The following is a 17206-nucleotide window of genomic DNA, read 5'->3' as shown; positions in this document are numbered from 1 at the left end:
TATTGCCCCCATATTGTTATTACTGTGCCCCATAGAATCCCTCTATTGTTATTTTTGTGGCTTTATATTATTATTTTTAGGTCGGCTGGATTATATTGTGACTCCTTAGACTCCTATATATAGAAAGGAGGTTTTGTCATTTGAATCATCCAAGAATTGTTCATTTATGTAATGTAAAGGAGGTTGCCCCCTCGAAGAGGCTGAATTCTAAGGCATTAATCTATCTTTTCTTGAGTTGGTTTCATAACATATGGTATCAGAGCTTTGGATTTTAGGGTTTTACTGCTCCAAACAGGTCATCGTGGCATTTTCACTATAACTTTTTTTCTGCGACGTTTCAGAAGTTGCAAAAAAACCCATTTGAGAAGAAATCGCGCTGAACCTCGGGTCCGAATTTCAGATATTTGCGCGCTATATTTGCGGAGATACGATCTGAGGAATTTGGTCTTTTTGCAGACCCCTGAATTACATTCCAAACAGGTGACCTGGGGAAAATCGTCATAACTTTCTCTCTGGGGATCAAATTGAAATTTTGTAAGAAGGTACAGAAAGAGGACATATTTTAGTTTCTTGTATGCATTTTTCAGATCCAAAGGTCGAAACAATGACTCGTGGCACGTCATACAAGTTCGCTCCACTGAACTATTCTATAATCAAGTCACTGTGGGAAATTTCGCATAACTCTTCCTTGGAGAATCCAATTTAGGTTAGACTTGTGGCATTGGAAAGAAGACGTAGAAGGCTACTACAAGTCGCAATTTCAGAATTGAAGGATCTAAATTTATAGAGATACATCAGATTCAATATCAGGCTTCTACAAAGTGAAAAAAGGTGTGTAGTTTTTTTTTAAATTTTTGCGTAAGCTTGGTTTGAAGGAATTCAAAGGGCATAGTAAAGCATTATTATCGGTAAATGATGCCCCGAGGAAAGAAAATGCAAACACCTAGTAAGGAACCTGAAAGCTCTAGCATGACTCATGAAGAAGAGGAAGAAATGCTACATGATATATCAAAATTACAAGAACAAGTGCAACAAATGTCACGCTCACAAAAGCTAACAAAAGCTAAGATAAATGGCATGGCATCTAAGATAAATGCCGTGGAATTTAAGATAAAGGGCATGGAAGCTAAAATGGATGATTCAAATATAGATTTGAAGAGAGACATGGCAGATTTGAAGACAGATTTGAAGACAGACATGGCAGATTTGAAGACAGATTTGACAAATTTTCTACAAGAAATACTTACTAATGGTGAAAAGGTTGTAAAGGAAACTCATGATGTGAACAAAATAAATGTTAATCATGATTCCATAGAATCTAATGTTGGATCGAAGACCCACCATATTCCAAAAATCGATATGAGGAAGTTTGATGGCAAGGATCCCGCCACATGGATATTACAGATGGAGCAATTCTTCGATCTCAATAATGTGCAAAACACACAAAAGGTACATATGGAAACTTTATATTTGGAACCAAATCAGTTTGTATGGTATCAATGGCTTTGCTCTCGTAAAAAATTTATCACTTGGGCAATTTTTACGAAGAATTGATAGCACATTATGAGGATACAAAAAGCAACACTTTTTTTAGCCAATTGATAAGTCTCAAACAAAAGGGTTCAATAATGGAGCACATTGAGGAGTTCCAAAAATTGAACATAAGGGTAAAAGATATTCCAGAGGAGCATAGGATTGATGTGTTCATAGGGCTTTAAAGGATAATATCCAACATGATGTTCGCCTTTGGGAACCTGATTCATTAGAGAAGGCATTCAGGTTAGCAAGAAAAATGGAAAGCAAAATTATGGCAACGAGGAAGCATACCACTCACAACTATAAAGACGGAAGTGTTGTTGCCCTAGTCTTCCACAACCTATAAGGTTGACACCACAAAATTGGAAGAAAAAAGAGCAAAAGGGCTTTGTTACAGTTGTGATAGCAAATACACTAAAGGTCATAAGTGTGCTGAGAAGAAATTATTCTACATAGATTGTGAAGAGGAAGAAGAAAAGGAGCAAGAAAGGTCAAAAGAAGAGGATATACTCCAGGAACAAAGCCTAGATGAAAACAAATAAATCCGACCATATCTTGTAATGCATTGGCGGGAATTACCACTCCTCAAACCATCAAGATAGAAGGACAAATCAAGAAGAAAAAGGTAATAGTGTTGATTGATTCAGGAAGCACCCACAATTTTATTCATTGTAAGGTAGCAAAAGAATTGAATTGCTTCCTATATCCAGCACCAGAGTGTCAAGTGATGATTGCAAATGGAGGAACAATAAATTGCTCTGGAAAGTGCCATAATATCAAGCTATCCATGGGAGAATATGTATTGACTAGCCCAATGCTTTCCATTCCAATGGGAGGTGCTGATGTTGTACTAGGAGTCCAATGGCTACAATCCTTGGGTACAATAGCTTTTAATTTTCAAGAACTTTTCATCAAATTTTCTACGGAAGGAAAGGAAGTTGAATTAAGGGGTATTGCAGGGAAACCAGAAAGATAATCAGCTCTAATGGTATGACAAAGCTTCTAAAAAAGGAGCAAAGAGGTGTAATTGCACAATTATGTTCGCTAGATGTTTCCACATTGGAATCATCTATTTCTCCAGATCTCCAAAAAGTCTTGGACAATCATTCCAAGGTATTTGAGACTCCCAAAGGTCTCCCACCTATGCGTGATCATGATCATGCTATTCATCTGATTCCAGGAAGTGTTCCTCCAAACATCAGGCCGTACAGATATCCCTATGTCCAAAAAAGTGAAATTGAACGTATGGTTGCAGAAATGCTAGAGGCTGGTATAATTCAACCGAGTCAAAGTTCTTTCTCTGCTCCAGTAGTATTGGTGCACAAGAAGGATGGATCATGGCGCATGTGTCCGGATTATAGGGAGCTCAACAAGCTCACTATTAAAGATAAGTTCCCCATTCCTGTCATTGATGAATTACTGGATGAATTGCATGGATCAATTTACTTCACCAAGTTGGATCTTCGTTCAGGATATCATCAAATCAGAATGAAGATTGAAGACATTCCGAAAACAGCATTTAGAACTCATGAGGGTCATTATGAATTTTTGGTCATGCCTTTTGGCCTTACCAATGCACCTTCAACATTTCAAGGTTTGATGAATTCAATTTTCAAACCATTCCTTAGAAAATTTGTGTTAGTATTTTTTGATGATATACTAATCTACAGCAAGTCTTGGAAGGATCATGTTGAACATGTTGACAGGGTGCTACAACTATTGGAGGAGAAACAATTATATGCAAAAAGATCCAAATGTTTCTTTGGAGTCCAGGAGGTGGAATATTTGGGTCATATTGTATCTCATGAAGGAGTTAAGGTAGACCCTAGCAAAATTAAAGCCATTAAGGAATGGAAAATCCCCACATCCATAAAGCATCTGCGAGGATTTCTCGGGTTGACAGGGTATTATCGCAAGTTTGTTAAGAATTAAGGGAGAATAGCAGCACCTCTAACAACATTATTGAAGAAAGATGCATTTTCATGGACTCCGGAAGCAACAAAGGCCTTTGAACATCTTAAAGAGGCAATGTGCCAAGCACCGGTCTTAGCTACACCGGACTTCACAAAAACCTTTATTGTGGAATGTGATGCTTCAGGAAATGGAATTGGTGTTGTTCTAATGCAAGATGAAAGACCCATTGCTTTTGAAAGTCGTCCAATCAAGGGAAAGTTTTTAAGCAAAGCTATTTATGAGAAGGAAATGTTGGCAATACTCCATGCACTTAAGAAATGGCGACCCTACCTAATGGGAAGACACTTCAAGGTAAAAACGGATCATGATAGCCTTAAATACTTTTTAGAACAAAGATTATCCTCTGAAGAGCAACAAAAGTGGGTCACAAAGATGTTGGGTTATGACTTTGAAATCATCTACAAAAAAGGGAAGCAAAATGTGGTGGCAGATGCACTCTCAAGAAAGGATGAGGATGTGGAAGCATTGTTGTGTGCCATTTCTATTATCCAACCAGATTGGATAAACGAAGCAAGGGAGGAATGGAAGAATGACGAAGAAGTGTGGGCACTTATTCGAAAGCTTACAACAAGATTCCAGTACGTCTGATACATTTAGCTGGCAAAATGATTCGTTATGGTACAAAGATCGCTTATACCTCTGTAAGAATTCCCAGCTAAAACAAAAGATTCTTATGGAATTGCACACTTCTCCCTTAGGAGGGCACTCAGGATTTTTAAAAACTTACCACAGGGTTAAGAAGGAATTTTTTTGGGATGGCCTTAAATCAGATATTCAAAAGTTTGTGGCGGAATGTTTGGTTTGCCAACAAAATAAAGTTGAAACAATTAAGACACCGGGTCTATTACAACCTTTATCCATTCCAAGCCAACGTTGGGAGGAGGTTTCAATGGATTTTATCACAGGTTTACCCAAGTCTGAGGGAAAGAGTGTCATCATGGTGGTAGTTGACAGACTTACCAAGTATGCACACTTTTGTGCATTATCACATCCATTTAAAGCCAGTACAGTTTCTACTGCATTTATGGAAACAATTCAAAAGCTACATGGAAACCCAAAGATTATTGTAAGTGACAGAGATCCCATTTTCACTGGAAATTTTTGGACAGAATTATTTTCTTGTCTTGGTACTCAGTTAGCTCATAGCTCATCTTATCATCCTCAATTGATGGGCAAACTGAGATAGTAAACAAATGTTTGGAAGGATATCTTCGTTGCTTTGTATCTGATAAACAGACACAATGGGTCAAATGGTTGCCTCTGGCTGAATGGTGGTATAACACTTCCTTCCATACAGCAACAAAAATGACCCCATTTATGGCACTTTATGGGTATCAACCACCATCCATCACATCATATTTAAGAGAAAATTCTAAGGTTCAGGCAGTGGAACATCACATCGAACATCAACAACAAGTCCTCCAACTCTTAAAGGATAACCTCGTGTTGGCACAAAATAGAATGAAACAACAGGCAGATCAACATCGCAGTGAAAGAAGTTTTGATGTAGGTGATTGGGTATTCCTACGGCTACAACCATATAAGCAAATGTCCCTCAAGCAAGCTAAGAAGGATAATAAATTATCACCAAAGTATTATGGTCCGTACAAGGTGTTGCAAAAGATTGGTACTATGGCATACAAATTGGAGCTTCCTGCAGCTTCTCGATTGCACCCAGTTTTCCATGTTTCATGTTTAAAGAAGGTTATAGGCGACAAGCTCCCAGTTCAAACAATATTTCCAGAACTTGACGAGGAAGGAAAAATTATATTGGAACCGGAAGCAGTCACAGAAACAAGAACTCGACAGCTACGAAATCGATCAATTTCAGAGTATCTTATCAAGTGGAAGAACTTATCCGCTGAAGATTCCACATGGGAGGATGAGAATTTTATGCAGAAGTATCCAGAACTACTCAAGCGTTGAGGACAACACTTTTTTGAAGGAGAGGGGCATGTTGGGTCCCTATAATACTAGTGATTACCCCATTACTATTGTAGTTATACCCCTTATTAATATTGTTGTGCCCCTATTGCCCCCATATTGTTATTACTGTGCCCCATAGAATCCCTCTATTGTTATTTTTGTGGCTTTATATTATTATTGTTAGGTCGGCTGGATTATATTGTGACTCCTTAGACTCCTATATATAGAAAGGAGGTTTTGTCATTTGAATCATCCAAGAATTGTTCATTTATGTAATGTAAAGGAGGTTGCCCCCTCGAAGAGGCTGAATTCTAAGGCGTTGATCTATCTTTTCTTGAGCTAGTTTCATAACAATGCCCTAAAGCCTAAAGGTTAGAATCAACCAATCTAGTGTTATAATTTTTCAATTAGATTTAACATACTTGAAATACTGTTCTTTTAGTCTGCATGTTATCCTTCCCATAATTGAACATAAAATAATCCATTCAGTTGCAACCTTGTAGCAGTTATCTGATAAATTTCATTTTGAGCATGCATCCTTCTTATGACATTAGACATACTCAGGAGAAACATTTTGAAGTTGGTATAATTCAAATAGAGTGTTTCTCTTATTAGTATAGCCCCTACCTATGTTTGATTCCTCACAAGAAGTGGCCAATGCGCTACCTACAAGGAAGCCATTGAGCCACCCAGGGGCTGCTAAGTTAGGCTGCATGGTTGTTCAGTATAAGTAATCCCTCTCCTCTTGAAAGGTGGTGGATGCTCACCACCATTATGGTAATAAGGAAGCATTATTCAAAAAATTATATAGCCTTTTATAGATGACCAGATAGTTGTGAAAATTATCATCCATTTAGAAGCTGGCATTGTGTTTCGTGGAGAGCCTTTCTGAATGTATCCTTCAACGTGTAAATTTCTCCTTCAGCATCTGGGCTCCCTTGTCCTGCTATTGATTTTGCCTTTGAATGCCTCTTGAACAGTGCATTTTCTATTCTGCGTGCTCCTACTCTATATCACATTGCCTCTTGGGAGTCAAGCTTTGCAAAACATATATTCTATGTATTTGGTTACCTTCAACTTGTAATGATCTTCAATGTTTTTAATCTTTGTATTTTGGCTTGGAGAATCCTTCTTCAGAGATACATTTATTTAACATAAGTTCTTATTGTTGATTATGATACATCAATTTTTATTTGACAAGCTAATTGGTTAAGCACTAAGATACAAATCTGAAAATTCCAGGTTTCAATATGGAAATAATTCAAACCTCCTTTTGACTTTGCGTCATTTCCTAGACTATATCGCTATTATATTAATTTTTTTTTATCTATGTAGGAACAATCAATTGCTTGAACTTAACACGGGAGAAACTGTTCAATTTTATCTAGTTTAGAAGGCAACCAATATCATGGCCTATTTTGGCAGTAGCCAAATTTAGAAGGACCATATTTAAAATTGACAAATAACATCGAGAAGAGAGGGAAAATACAAATTTCCTCAAAATCTTTAGAAGCTAGATTAATTACACATACATGCATGCCTAACGGATAGAACTGAGAGTGGTGGTTTTAAGTTTTCCATAGATGTATAGTACATTCTGTTGGGTCCCTATAATACTAGTGATTACCCCATTACTATTGTAGTTATACCCCCTATTTATATTGTTGTGCCCCTATTACCCCCATATTGTTATTTCTGTGCCCCATAGAATCCCTCTATTGTTATTTTTGTGGCTTTATATTATTATTGTTAGGTCGGCTGGATTATATTGTGACTCCTTAGACTCCTATATATAGAAAGGAGGTTTTGTCATTTGTATCATCCAAGAATTGTTGATTTATGTAATGTAAAGGAGGTTGCCCCCTCGAAGAGGCTGAATTCTAAGGCGTGGATCTCTCTTTTCTATCTTTTTGTGAGCTGGTTTCATAACATTTGGTATCAGAGCTTTGGATTCTAGGGTTTTGCTGCTCCAAACAGGTCATCGTGGCATTTTCGCTATAACTTTTTTTCTGTGACGTTTCAGAAGTCGCAAAAAAAACCCATTTGAGAAGAAATCGCGCTGAATCTTGGTTCCGAAGTTCAGAACTTTTGGCACAAAATTTGCGGAGATATGATCTGAGTAAGTTGGTCTTTTTGCAGACTCCTGAATTACATTCAAAACAGGTGACCTGGGGAAAATCGTCATAACTTTCTCTCTGGGGATCGGATTGAAGTTTCATAAGAAGGTACAGAAAGAGGACGGACTGTAGTTTCTTGTGGGTGTTTTTCAGATCCAAAGGTCGAAACAGTGACTCGTGGCACGCCATACAAGTTAGATCTACTGAACTAGTCTATAATCAAGTCACTGTGGGAGATTTCGCATAACTCTTCCTTGGAGAATCCAATTTGGGTCAGACTTGTGGCATTGGAAAGAGGACACAGAGGGATACTACAGGTCACAAATTCAGGACTAGATAATCAGAGAGTACAGAGATACATCAGAGGCAATATCGAGCTCCTACAAAGTGAAAAAAGGTGTGTAGATTTTCTTAAATTTTTGCTTAAGCTTGGTTTGAAAATTTATTTTGAAGGAATTCAAAGGGAATAGTAGAGAATTATTATCAGTAACTGATGCCCCGAGGAAAGAAAATGCAAACACCTAGTAAGGAACCTGAAAGCTCGGGCATGACTCATGAAGAAGAGGAAGAAATGCAACATGATATATCAAAATTACAAGACCAAGTGCAACAAATGTCCTTACACAAAAAGGAACAGAATCTAAGATGGATGGTTTAAGAAAGGTGTAGAAGCTAAGATGGAATGTTTAAAGAAAGGCGTAGAAGCTAAGATGATTGACGTGGAAGCTAAGATGGAAGATTTGAAGACAGACATGGAAGAATTGAAGAAGTTGCTACAAGAAAGGGTCACTAATGGTGAAAAGGTAGTAAAGGAAACTCATGATGAAAACAAAAGAAATGTTAATCATGATTCCATAGACTCTAATGTTGGATCGAAGACTCACCATATTCCAAAAATCGATATGAGGAAGTTTGATGGCAAGGATCCCGCCACATGGATATTACAGATGGAGCAATTCTTCGATCTCAATAATGTGCAAAACACACAAAAGGTACGTATGGCAACTTTATATTTGGAACCAAATCAGTTTGTATGGTATCAATGGCTTTGTTCTCGTAAACAATTTATCACTTGGGCAATTTTTACGGAAGAATTGATAGCACATTATGAGGATACAAAAAGCAACACTTTTTTTAGCCAATTGATAAGTCTCAAACAAAAGGGTTCAATAATGGAGCACATTGAGGAGTTCGAAAAATTGAACATAAGGGTAAAAGATATTCCAGAGGAGCATAGGATTGATGTGTCATAGGGTCTTTAAAGGATAATATCCAACATGATGTGCGCCTTTGGGAACCTGATTCATTAGAGAAGGCATTCAGGTTAGCAAGAAAAATGGAAAGCAAAATTATGGCAACTAGGAAGCATACCACTCACAACTATAAAGACGGAAGTGTTGTTGCCCATAGTCTTCCACAACCTACAAGGTTGACACCACAACAATTGGAAGAAAAAAGAGCAAAAGGGCTTTGTTACAATTGTGATAGCAAATACACAAAGGTCATAAGTGTGCTGAGAAGAAATTATTCTACATAGATTGTGAAGAGGAAGAAGAAAAGGAGCAAGAAAGGTCAAAAGAAGAGGATATATTCCAGGAACAAAGCCTAGATGAAGAACAAATAAATCCGACCATATCTTGTAATGCATTGGCGGGAATTACCACTCCTCAAACCATCAAGATAGAAGGACAAATCAAGAAGAAAAAGGTAATAGTGTTGATTGATTCAGGAAGCACCCACAATTTTATTCATTGTAGGGTAGCAAAAGAATTGAATTGCTTCCTATATCCAGCACCAGAGTGTCAAGTGATGATTGCAAATGGAGGAACAATAAATTTTTCTAGAAAGTGCCATAATATCAAGCTATCCATGGGAGAATATGTATTGACTAGCCCAATGCTTTCCATTCCAATGGGAGGTGTTGATGTTGTACTAGGAGTCCAATGGCTACAATCCTTGGGTACAATAGCTTTTAATTTTCAAGAACTTTTCATGAAATTTTCTGTGGAAGGAAAGGAAGTTGAATTAAGGGGTATTGCAGGGAAACCAGGAAAGATAATCAGCTCTAATGGCATGACAAAGCTTCTAAAAAAGGAGCAAAGAGGTGTAATTGCACAATTATGTTCGCTAGATGTTTCCACATTGGAATCATCTATTTCTCCAGATCTCCAAAAAGTCCTGGACAATCATTCCAAGGTATTTGAGACTCCCAAAGGTCTCCCACCTATGCGTGATCATGATCATGCTATTCATCTGATTCCAGGAAGTGTTCCTCCAAACATCAGGCCGTACAGATATCCATATGTCCAAAAAAGTGAAATTGAACGTATGGTTGCAGAAATGCTAGAGGCTGGTATAATTCAACCGAGTCAAAGTTCTTTCTCAGCTCCAGTAGTATTGGTGCACAAGAAGGATGGATCATGGCGCATGTGTCCAGATTATAGGGAGCTCAACAAGCTCACTATTAAAGATAAGTTCCCCATTCCTGTTATTGATGAATTACTGGATGAATTGCATGGATCAATTTACTTCACCAAGTTGGATCTTCGTTCAGGATATCATCAAATCAGAATGAAGATTGAAGACATTCCAAAAACGGCATTTAGAACTCATGAGGGTCATTATGAATTTTTGGTCATGCCTTTTGGCCTTACCAATGCACCTTCAACATTTCAAGGTTTGATGAATTCAATTTTCAAACCATTCCTTAGAAAATTTGTGTTGGTATTTTTTGATGATATACTAATCTACAGCAAGTCTTGGAAGGATCATGTTGAACATGTTGACAGGGTGCTACAACTATTGGGGAGAAACAATTATATGCAAAAAGATCCAAATGTTTCTTTGGAGTCCAGGAGGTGGAATATTTGGGTCATATTGTATCTCATGAAGGAGTTAAGGTAGACCCTAGCAAAATTAAAGCCATTAAGGAATGGAAAATCCCCACATCCATAAAGCATCTGCGAGGATTTCTTGGGTTGACAGGGTATTATCGCAAGTTTGTTAAGAATTATGGGAGAATAGCAGCACCTCTAACAACATTATTGAAGAAAGATTCATTTTCATGGACTTCGGAAGCAACAAAGGCCTTTGAACATCTTAAAGAGGCAATGTGCCAAGCACCGGTCTTAGCTACACCGGACTTCACAAAAACCTTTATTGTGGAATGTGATGCTTCAGGAAATGGAATTGGTGCTGTTCTAATGCAAGATGAAAGACCCATTGCTTTTGAAAGTCGTCCAATCAAGGGAAAGTTTTTAAGCAAAGCTATTTATGAGAAGGAAATGTTGGCAATACTCCATGCACTTAAGAAATGGCGACCCTACCTAATGGGAAGACACTTCAAGGTAAAAACGGATCATGATAGCCTTAAATACTTTTTAGAACAAAGATTATCCTCTGAAGAGCAACAAAAGTGGGTCACAAAGATGTTGGGTTATGACTTTGAAATCATCTACAAAAAAGGGAAGCAAAATGTGGTGGCAGATGCACTCTCAAGAAAGGATGAGGATGTGGAAGCATTGTTGTGTGCCATTTCTATTATCCAACCAGATTGGATAAACGAAGCAAGGGAGGAATGGAAGAATGACGAAGAAGTGTGGGCACTTATTCGAAAGCTACAACAAGATTCCAGTACTTCTGATACATTTAGCTGGAAAAATGATTCGTTATGGTACAAAGATCGCTTATACCTCTGTAAGAATTCCCAGCTAAAACAAAAGATTCTTATGGAATTGCACACTTCTCCCTTAGGAGGGCACTCAGGATTTTTAAAAACTTACCACAGGGTTAAGAAGGAATTTTTTTGGGATGGCCTTAAATCAGATATTCAAAAGTTTGTGGCGGAATGTTTGGTTTGCCAGCAAAATAAAGTTGAAACAATTAAGACACCAGGTCTATTACAACCTTTATCCATTCCAAGCCAACGTTGGGAGGAGGTTTCAATGGATTTTATCACAGGTTTACCCAAGTCTGAGGGAAAGAGTGTCATCATGGTGGTAGTTGACAGACTTACCAAGTATGCACACTTTTGTGCATTATCACATCCATTTAAAGCCAGTACAGTTTCTACTGCATTTATGGAAACAGTTCAAAAGCTACATGGAAACCCAAAGATTATTGTAAGTGACAGAGATCCCATTTTCACTGGAAATTTTTGGACAGAATTATTTTCTTGTCTTGGTACTCAGTTAGCTCATAGCTCATCTTATCATCCTCAATCTGATGGGCAAACTGAGATAGTAAACAAATGTTTGGAAGGATATCTTCGTTGCTTTGTATCTGATAAACAAACACAATGGGTCAAATGGTTGCCTCTGGCTGAATGGTGGTATAACACTTCCTTCCATACAGCAACAAAAATGACCCCATTTATGGCACTTTATGGGTATCAACCACCATCCATCACATCATATTTAAGAGAAAATTCTAAGGTTCAGGCAGTGGAACATCACATCGAACATCAACAACAAGTCCTCCAACTCTTAAAGGATAACCTCGTGTTGGCACAAAATAGAATGAAACAACAGGCAGATCAACATCGCAGTGAAAGAAGTTTTGATGTAGGTGATTGGGTATTCCTACGGCTACAACCATATAAGAAAATGTCCCTAAAGCAAGCTAAGAAGGATAATAAATTATCACCAAAGTATTATGGTCCGTACAAGGTGTTGGAAAAGATTGGTACTATGGCATACAAATTGGAGCTTCCTGCAGCTTCTCGATTGCACCCAGTTTTCCATGTTTCTTGTTTAAAAAAGGTTATAGGTGACAAGCTCGAAATTCAAACAATATTGCCAGACTTGACGAGGAAGGAAAAATTATATTGGAACCGGAAGCAGTCACAGAAACAAGAACTCGACAGCTACGAAATCGATCAATTTCAGAGTATCTTATCAAGTGGAAGAACTTATCTGCTGAAGATTCCACATGGGAGGATGAGAATTTTATGCAGAAGTATCCAGAACTACTCAAGCGTTGAGGACAACACTTTTTTGAAGGAGAGGGGCATGTTGGGTCCCTATAATACTAGTGATTACCCCATTACTATTGTAGTTATACCCCTTATTTATATTGTTGTGCCCCTATTACCCCCATATTGTTATTTCTGTGCCCCATAGAATCCCTCTATTGTTATTTTTGTGGCTTTATATTATTATTGTTAGGTCGGCTGGATTATATTGTGACTCCTTAGACTCCTATATATAGAAAGGAGGTTTTGTCATTTGTATCATCCAAGAATTGTTCATTTATGTAATGTAAAGGAGGTTGCCCCCTCGAAGAGGCTGAATTCTAAGGCGTGGATCTCTATTTTCTATCTTTTTGTGAGCTGGTTTCATAACACATTCATTATTAAGATTATGTTCAGAGGTGGCCATACTCAAGCATCCCATTGCATCTAGGGACTTTTCAACTAAATTCTGCCCTCCTAGACCTGCAATTGGCCAAGAAATTCTATAGGAAGTACCAACTTACTATGTACAATCCTTGAATACCACTCTTTTCTCACAGGACATTGTTGGCAAAGCATGTTGTGTGTCTAATGTAGGCTTATATTGAACCCTTTTATAGACTTCTTGAGAACCAAGAAAGGAAAAAGGCTAATTCAATTTTTTGACTGAGATGAAATGTCAAAGATATCTCTTATTCTCATGGATTATAAAATAATTAACATTGTTTGGTGGTAAAACAAACTTGGTGATAAATTGATAATCCAAGCTCAATCAGTAAACAAAATGCTTGGAATAGCTATTTTTACCTCACATGATAGCTACAGTCTCAAGTTAATGCTGACAAATATGTTATAATAATGGATTTGCATTTCAACTTTCTTGGATTAGGAAAGCATGTTGAATTAAGAAAAACATACAATGGAACAAACTCAATTCCTTTTATGGCCTTCATCTTTAGATGGGGCTCTCCTTTTCTCCCTCTTGCAATCATTCATAATTTTATTTTCATAATATAAGCATCCTTAACGTGGTACATATGGATTGATGTATATGAATTTGTGTTGTAAGTATTCATTGAGTCTTTCTCTCCATTGTTTTCAAAGTCAAAATAGAATGTAGCAACTTTTCCTTTCTTTAATATGAGGTTTCCTTGTAATCAGAGGAATTACAATTTTAGTATGTTGTTGACTCATTTCATTCTGCTACATGGCACAGGCACATCGTGAATAACTATGAGACCTTATTCTTGTGTTTAAAATTATAATTGTGCATTTCATGGGCATTCCTGGTTCTGCTACAAACACATTTGCTGCATCTGGAATATTGTTGGTTGTTGTCTATATTGAAGGAAACTTGAAACATTTTTTCTTTTTGAATACTTATAGGAGAGGCCAGCCAATTTGAATACACAGAAACGGGTTTGAATAAAATCATATAAGAGGCACTGACATGCCAAAAACAATTGCATAATCAAGTGAGGTAATAGCTTCTCAAAGGATGTTCTCATGGCATCCAAAAATCACCTAGTAATACTATCTTTGCAATTCCATTTTATAATTTATGTTTTATCAATTCAAACAATTTATATATTTTTGTAAATATGAAAATCCATAACTACTTTATTTCATTATAATTTTAGAGTCTACTCATGTCCCACACTAGTTTCTTTATTGATTACAAGTACATCCCATTGGAGATAAATTGGTTGGAACATAGATGGATCATCAACAAAACATATTTTCTCATTTACATTCACATTGATATGTTTTCCATGTATTAATAGATTTGTGTACTCTAAACAATTGCATACTTGCACAATGAATTGTTCCTTATAGATATTATGGCTCATATCATCAAGAATAAATTCAACAAGGAGAACATGAAGAGGAATATGTTGTTGCATACGGATGGAAATATGAACTCTACCATGATCAAGATGTGCAAGCTGAATAGTAAGCTCATCCAATTGATCAATGTGAACAAAAACTCTTGACTCATAACCTGGGCAAGAGGAGGAACCAACAATCACATCCAACACAAGCATGGGAACATACAGTTGTAGATGAACATGATATATTGCCTTATCTTCAAGTTGGGCATCTAGTGACTGAAAGGAATAAGCAAGGAGTATGAAGGATTTTCGCAGTTTGTAGGCCAGAAATCTCATGTGGAAAACATCTCCAAGTAGAAAACCAGAAGTTTAGCCATATGTTATATTTTTTTTGGGTCTTATGGTATTGATATCATATACAATCTGCTAGAAAACCACTCGCTAGTATGTAGAAGTAGAAAATTTATCTCATTTTATTAGATGTTTGCAATAGAGATCATAGTTTGTGTAGTGAAAACTGGGAGAATGTTTTTGTTATGTGTCAAACAAAGCAATTCTAAATTATAGGGTTGATCATATGAAGGGATTTGTTATGAAAGGTTTGAATAGGAGGCACAACCAATAATGGTATCAAGTAGATTTTATCAAAAAATTGAATGGTTGGGGGATAATTTGTAATGATTTTATATGTCTCAAGTGATATTTTTGTATTAAAATCCCTATGGCATCCCATGAAAATTTAATAAAACAATGTATTTTCATTCACCAAAGCAAGTGCTAGTTATAAACATTGTAAATTGCAGATCAAGAAATCGATGGTAGCATTTACTTACAAGTACATACCCGCATTACTTCTTCAGGAAACAAAGAATAATGAAAGGATCCCTTTTCTTCAACGCCACCCTTTGCAAATGCTACACTATAAGGATAGTCAAATGCAACTAGTCCATACAAGATCCCATCCTCTACCACAATACCTCCTTTGCCTTCAGACTGCCTTTGATCTGTGGTGTGCCACTCTTCTGAATCCCACGCAATCCAAAGCCTGAACCAAAACTAACTGATATGGCCTTCATGTCTAATACCAAACTCACATGCTTAACAACTTGGGACTTGTATTTACTAATCATGGCCTCCACAGCGGACCTTAAGTCCTCCATGTTGCAATACACATTCAAGGTACATCCTACTTTAGCTTGGTTCAAAGCCTCCATTCCTCTCTCAAGAACATTCATTGCCACTGGTCATAATCGGTTCCTCGTTTCCATTAACCAAGGGATCTCCTCACCGACAACCTTCATGCCCAACAGATCACTTTCCTTTCTCAGGTTTTCGATTTCATAATACATTTGAGAAACTTTAATGAGGTCTAATTTGTTGTTATCACCTTCGGAATCCATCTTCTCTTAGCTTTCTCACCTGTTTTATAACCATAATAATGTTATGCAAAATATCAATAGCCTCATGGTTAGGGATTATTAATTCAAGGCACTACCGTGCAAATCTAGAAGCCTGTAGTTCTGAAATTGATTGAGGAATGTGCCAGTGTAGATCTTGTGAGAATTTAGGAAATGGAAATGCAGGAAGAGAAAGGGAAAAAGATTCAAATTCGGAGAGGTGCGAATGTGTGCAGGTTGATGTTTAATAGTGATTAGGATTTCTTGTTGACTATGACTCACAAAGTCTTACCTTCCAAATCCATTGATAATTAATACTTCCCCTCTTTGAATTGGGCAGAAGTATTTTCAAGGTGGGGAATCTAGACTTGCCAAATTTTTAAGGAGCCATCGAGAGTATGCTTCTAATCCTTGAAGGAAGGAAGAGATCATTTCATTGGGTAAGGGAAGGAAGTTTTGTTGAATCCTTAAAAGTAGAAAGAGTATGTTCCAACTCTCAAAGTAGAGAGCAGTTCTTCGATAGCAGGAAGGAGGGCTCGATTGGCCTGAAGTCAGAACCAAAAACGAAGAAATTACCCTTGTCGAGGAAAGGAATGGAGAGCTACTAAGGGAAAAAAAGGACTAAGCACTTTGAGAAAGTGAAGGAAAGGAATGGAGGGTTGTTGAAGAAAAAAAGTAGTAAGCTCTTCGACAAAGTGAAAGGAGTATCGCTTTGGCTTGATGGATAATCACTGTCTGACTAAATTTCCCATGCATATTCTTATACAAGTTGATTTTTTTTTTTTTGTAAAGTTAGGCATTCTTCATTCCGGATAATAGAAAAATTACATCATACTAGAGTTCAGGTGGTGGATCTGCCCGAAGGAAACCAGACCGCCACCTTTTGGCCTTAAAACCTGACCAAAATTTAAAAATGTTAAGTTCCTTCTTTCTGTCGTAATCATTGTTCTACTTATTAAAATCGAGGCTAACTACAGTAACATAACTCGATGTCCAGATACAGTTCAGATTCATCACAAAATTAACTAAAGAAGACACACACCACTAATCTTCGTCCGACAAATTTACCGGGGCTGGCTTAGAGTTGCTAGCGCCCGGCTTCAGGATCTTCTGCTCTATGGCCCATTTGAGTTCCAACATCATTTGCTCCATGTCCTTTAGCAGCAGATGGTTTCTGGAAACCTGGACTTGGAGAATGTTCTTTATGGAGGCTGATTCTTCTGTCAGTTGGCGTTTGAGGAGTTCTTCAGCCTATTTGTGCTCTTCATCCTCCTCTTCGCAAACAGCCTGGTTAACCTCCATAGCCCTACCAATCACATGTTTCATGATCCAATAGAATTGTAACGTTTTATTGAACAACGTGTTCCTGCCTCTGGAGGTGCCAGGGTCCGTGATCACTTCCCAGTCCCCGCAGGGGATTTCTTTGTTCGCGCTGATTTCCCTCAGCTCGCGCTCCCATTCATGGATAAGAGA

At 37.5% G+C, this 17206-nt stretch overlaps 1 pseudogene; it reads right to left on the bottom strand.

The window, feature by feature from the left end:
* LOC149240104 (conserved oligomeric Golgi complex subunit 5-like) overlaps window positions 1-16885 on the bottom strand; it is a 50026-nt pseudogene extending 33141 nt beyond the window's left edge.
* Between the last annotated feature and the right edge of the window lie 321 nt (window positions 16886-17206).

This window comes from Pinus tabuliformis, chromosome 8 (genome assembly GCF_031772625.1).
Source record: "Pinus tabuliformis cultivar Carrire ecotype Pingquan chromosome 8, CPIR1, whole genome shotgun sequence".
Taxonomy (NCBI): Eukaryota; Viridiplantae; Streptophyta; class Pinopsida; order Pinales; family Pinaceae; genus Pinus; species Pinus tabuliformis.
Note: the sequence above shows the minus strand (reverse complement) of the source record. Positions and strands in the feature narration are given on the sequence as shown.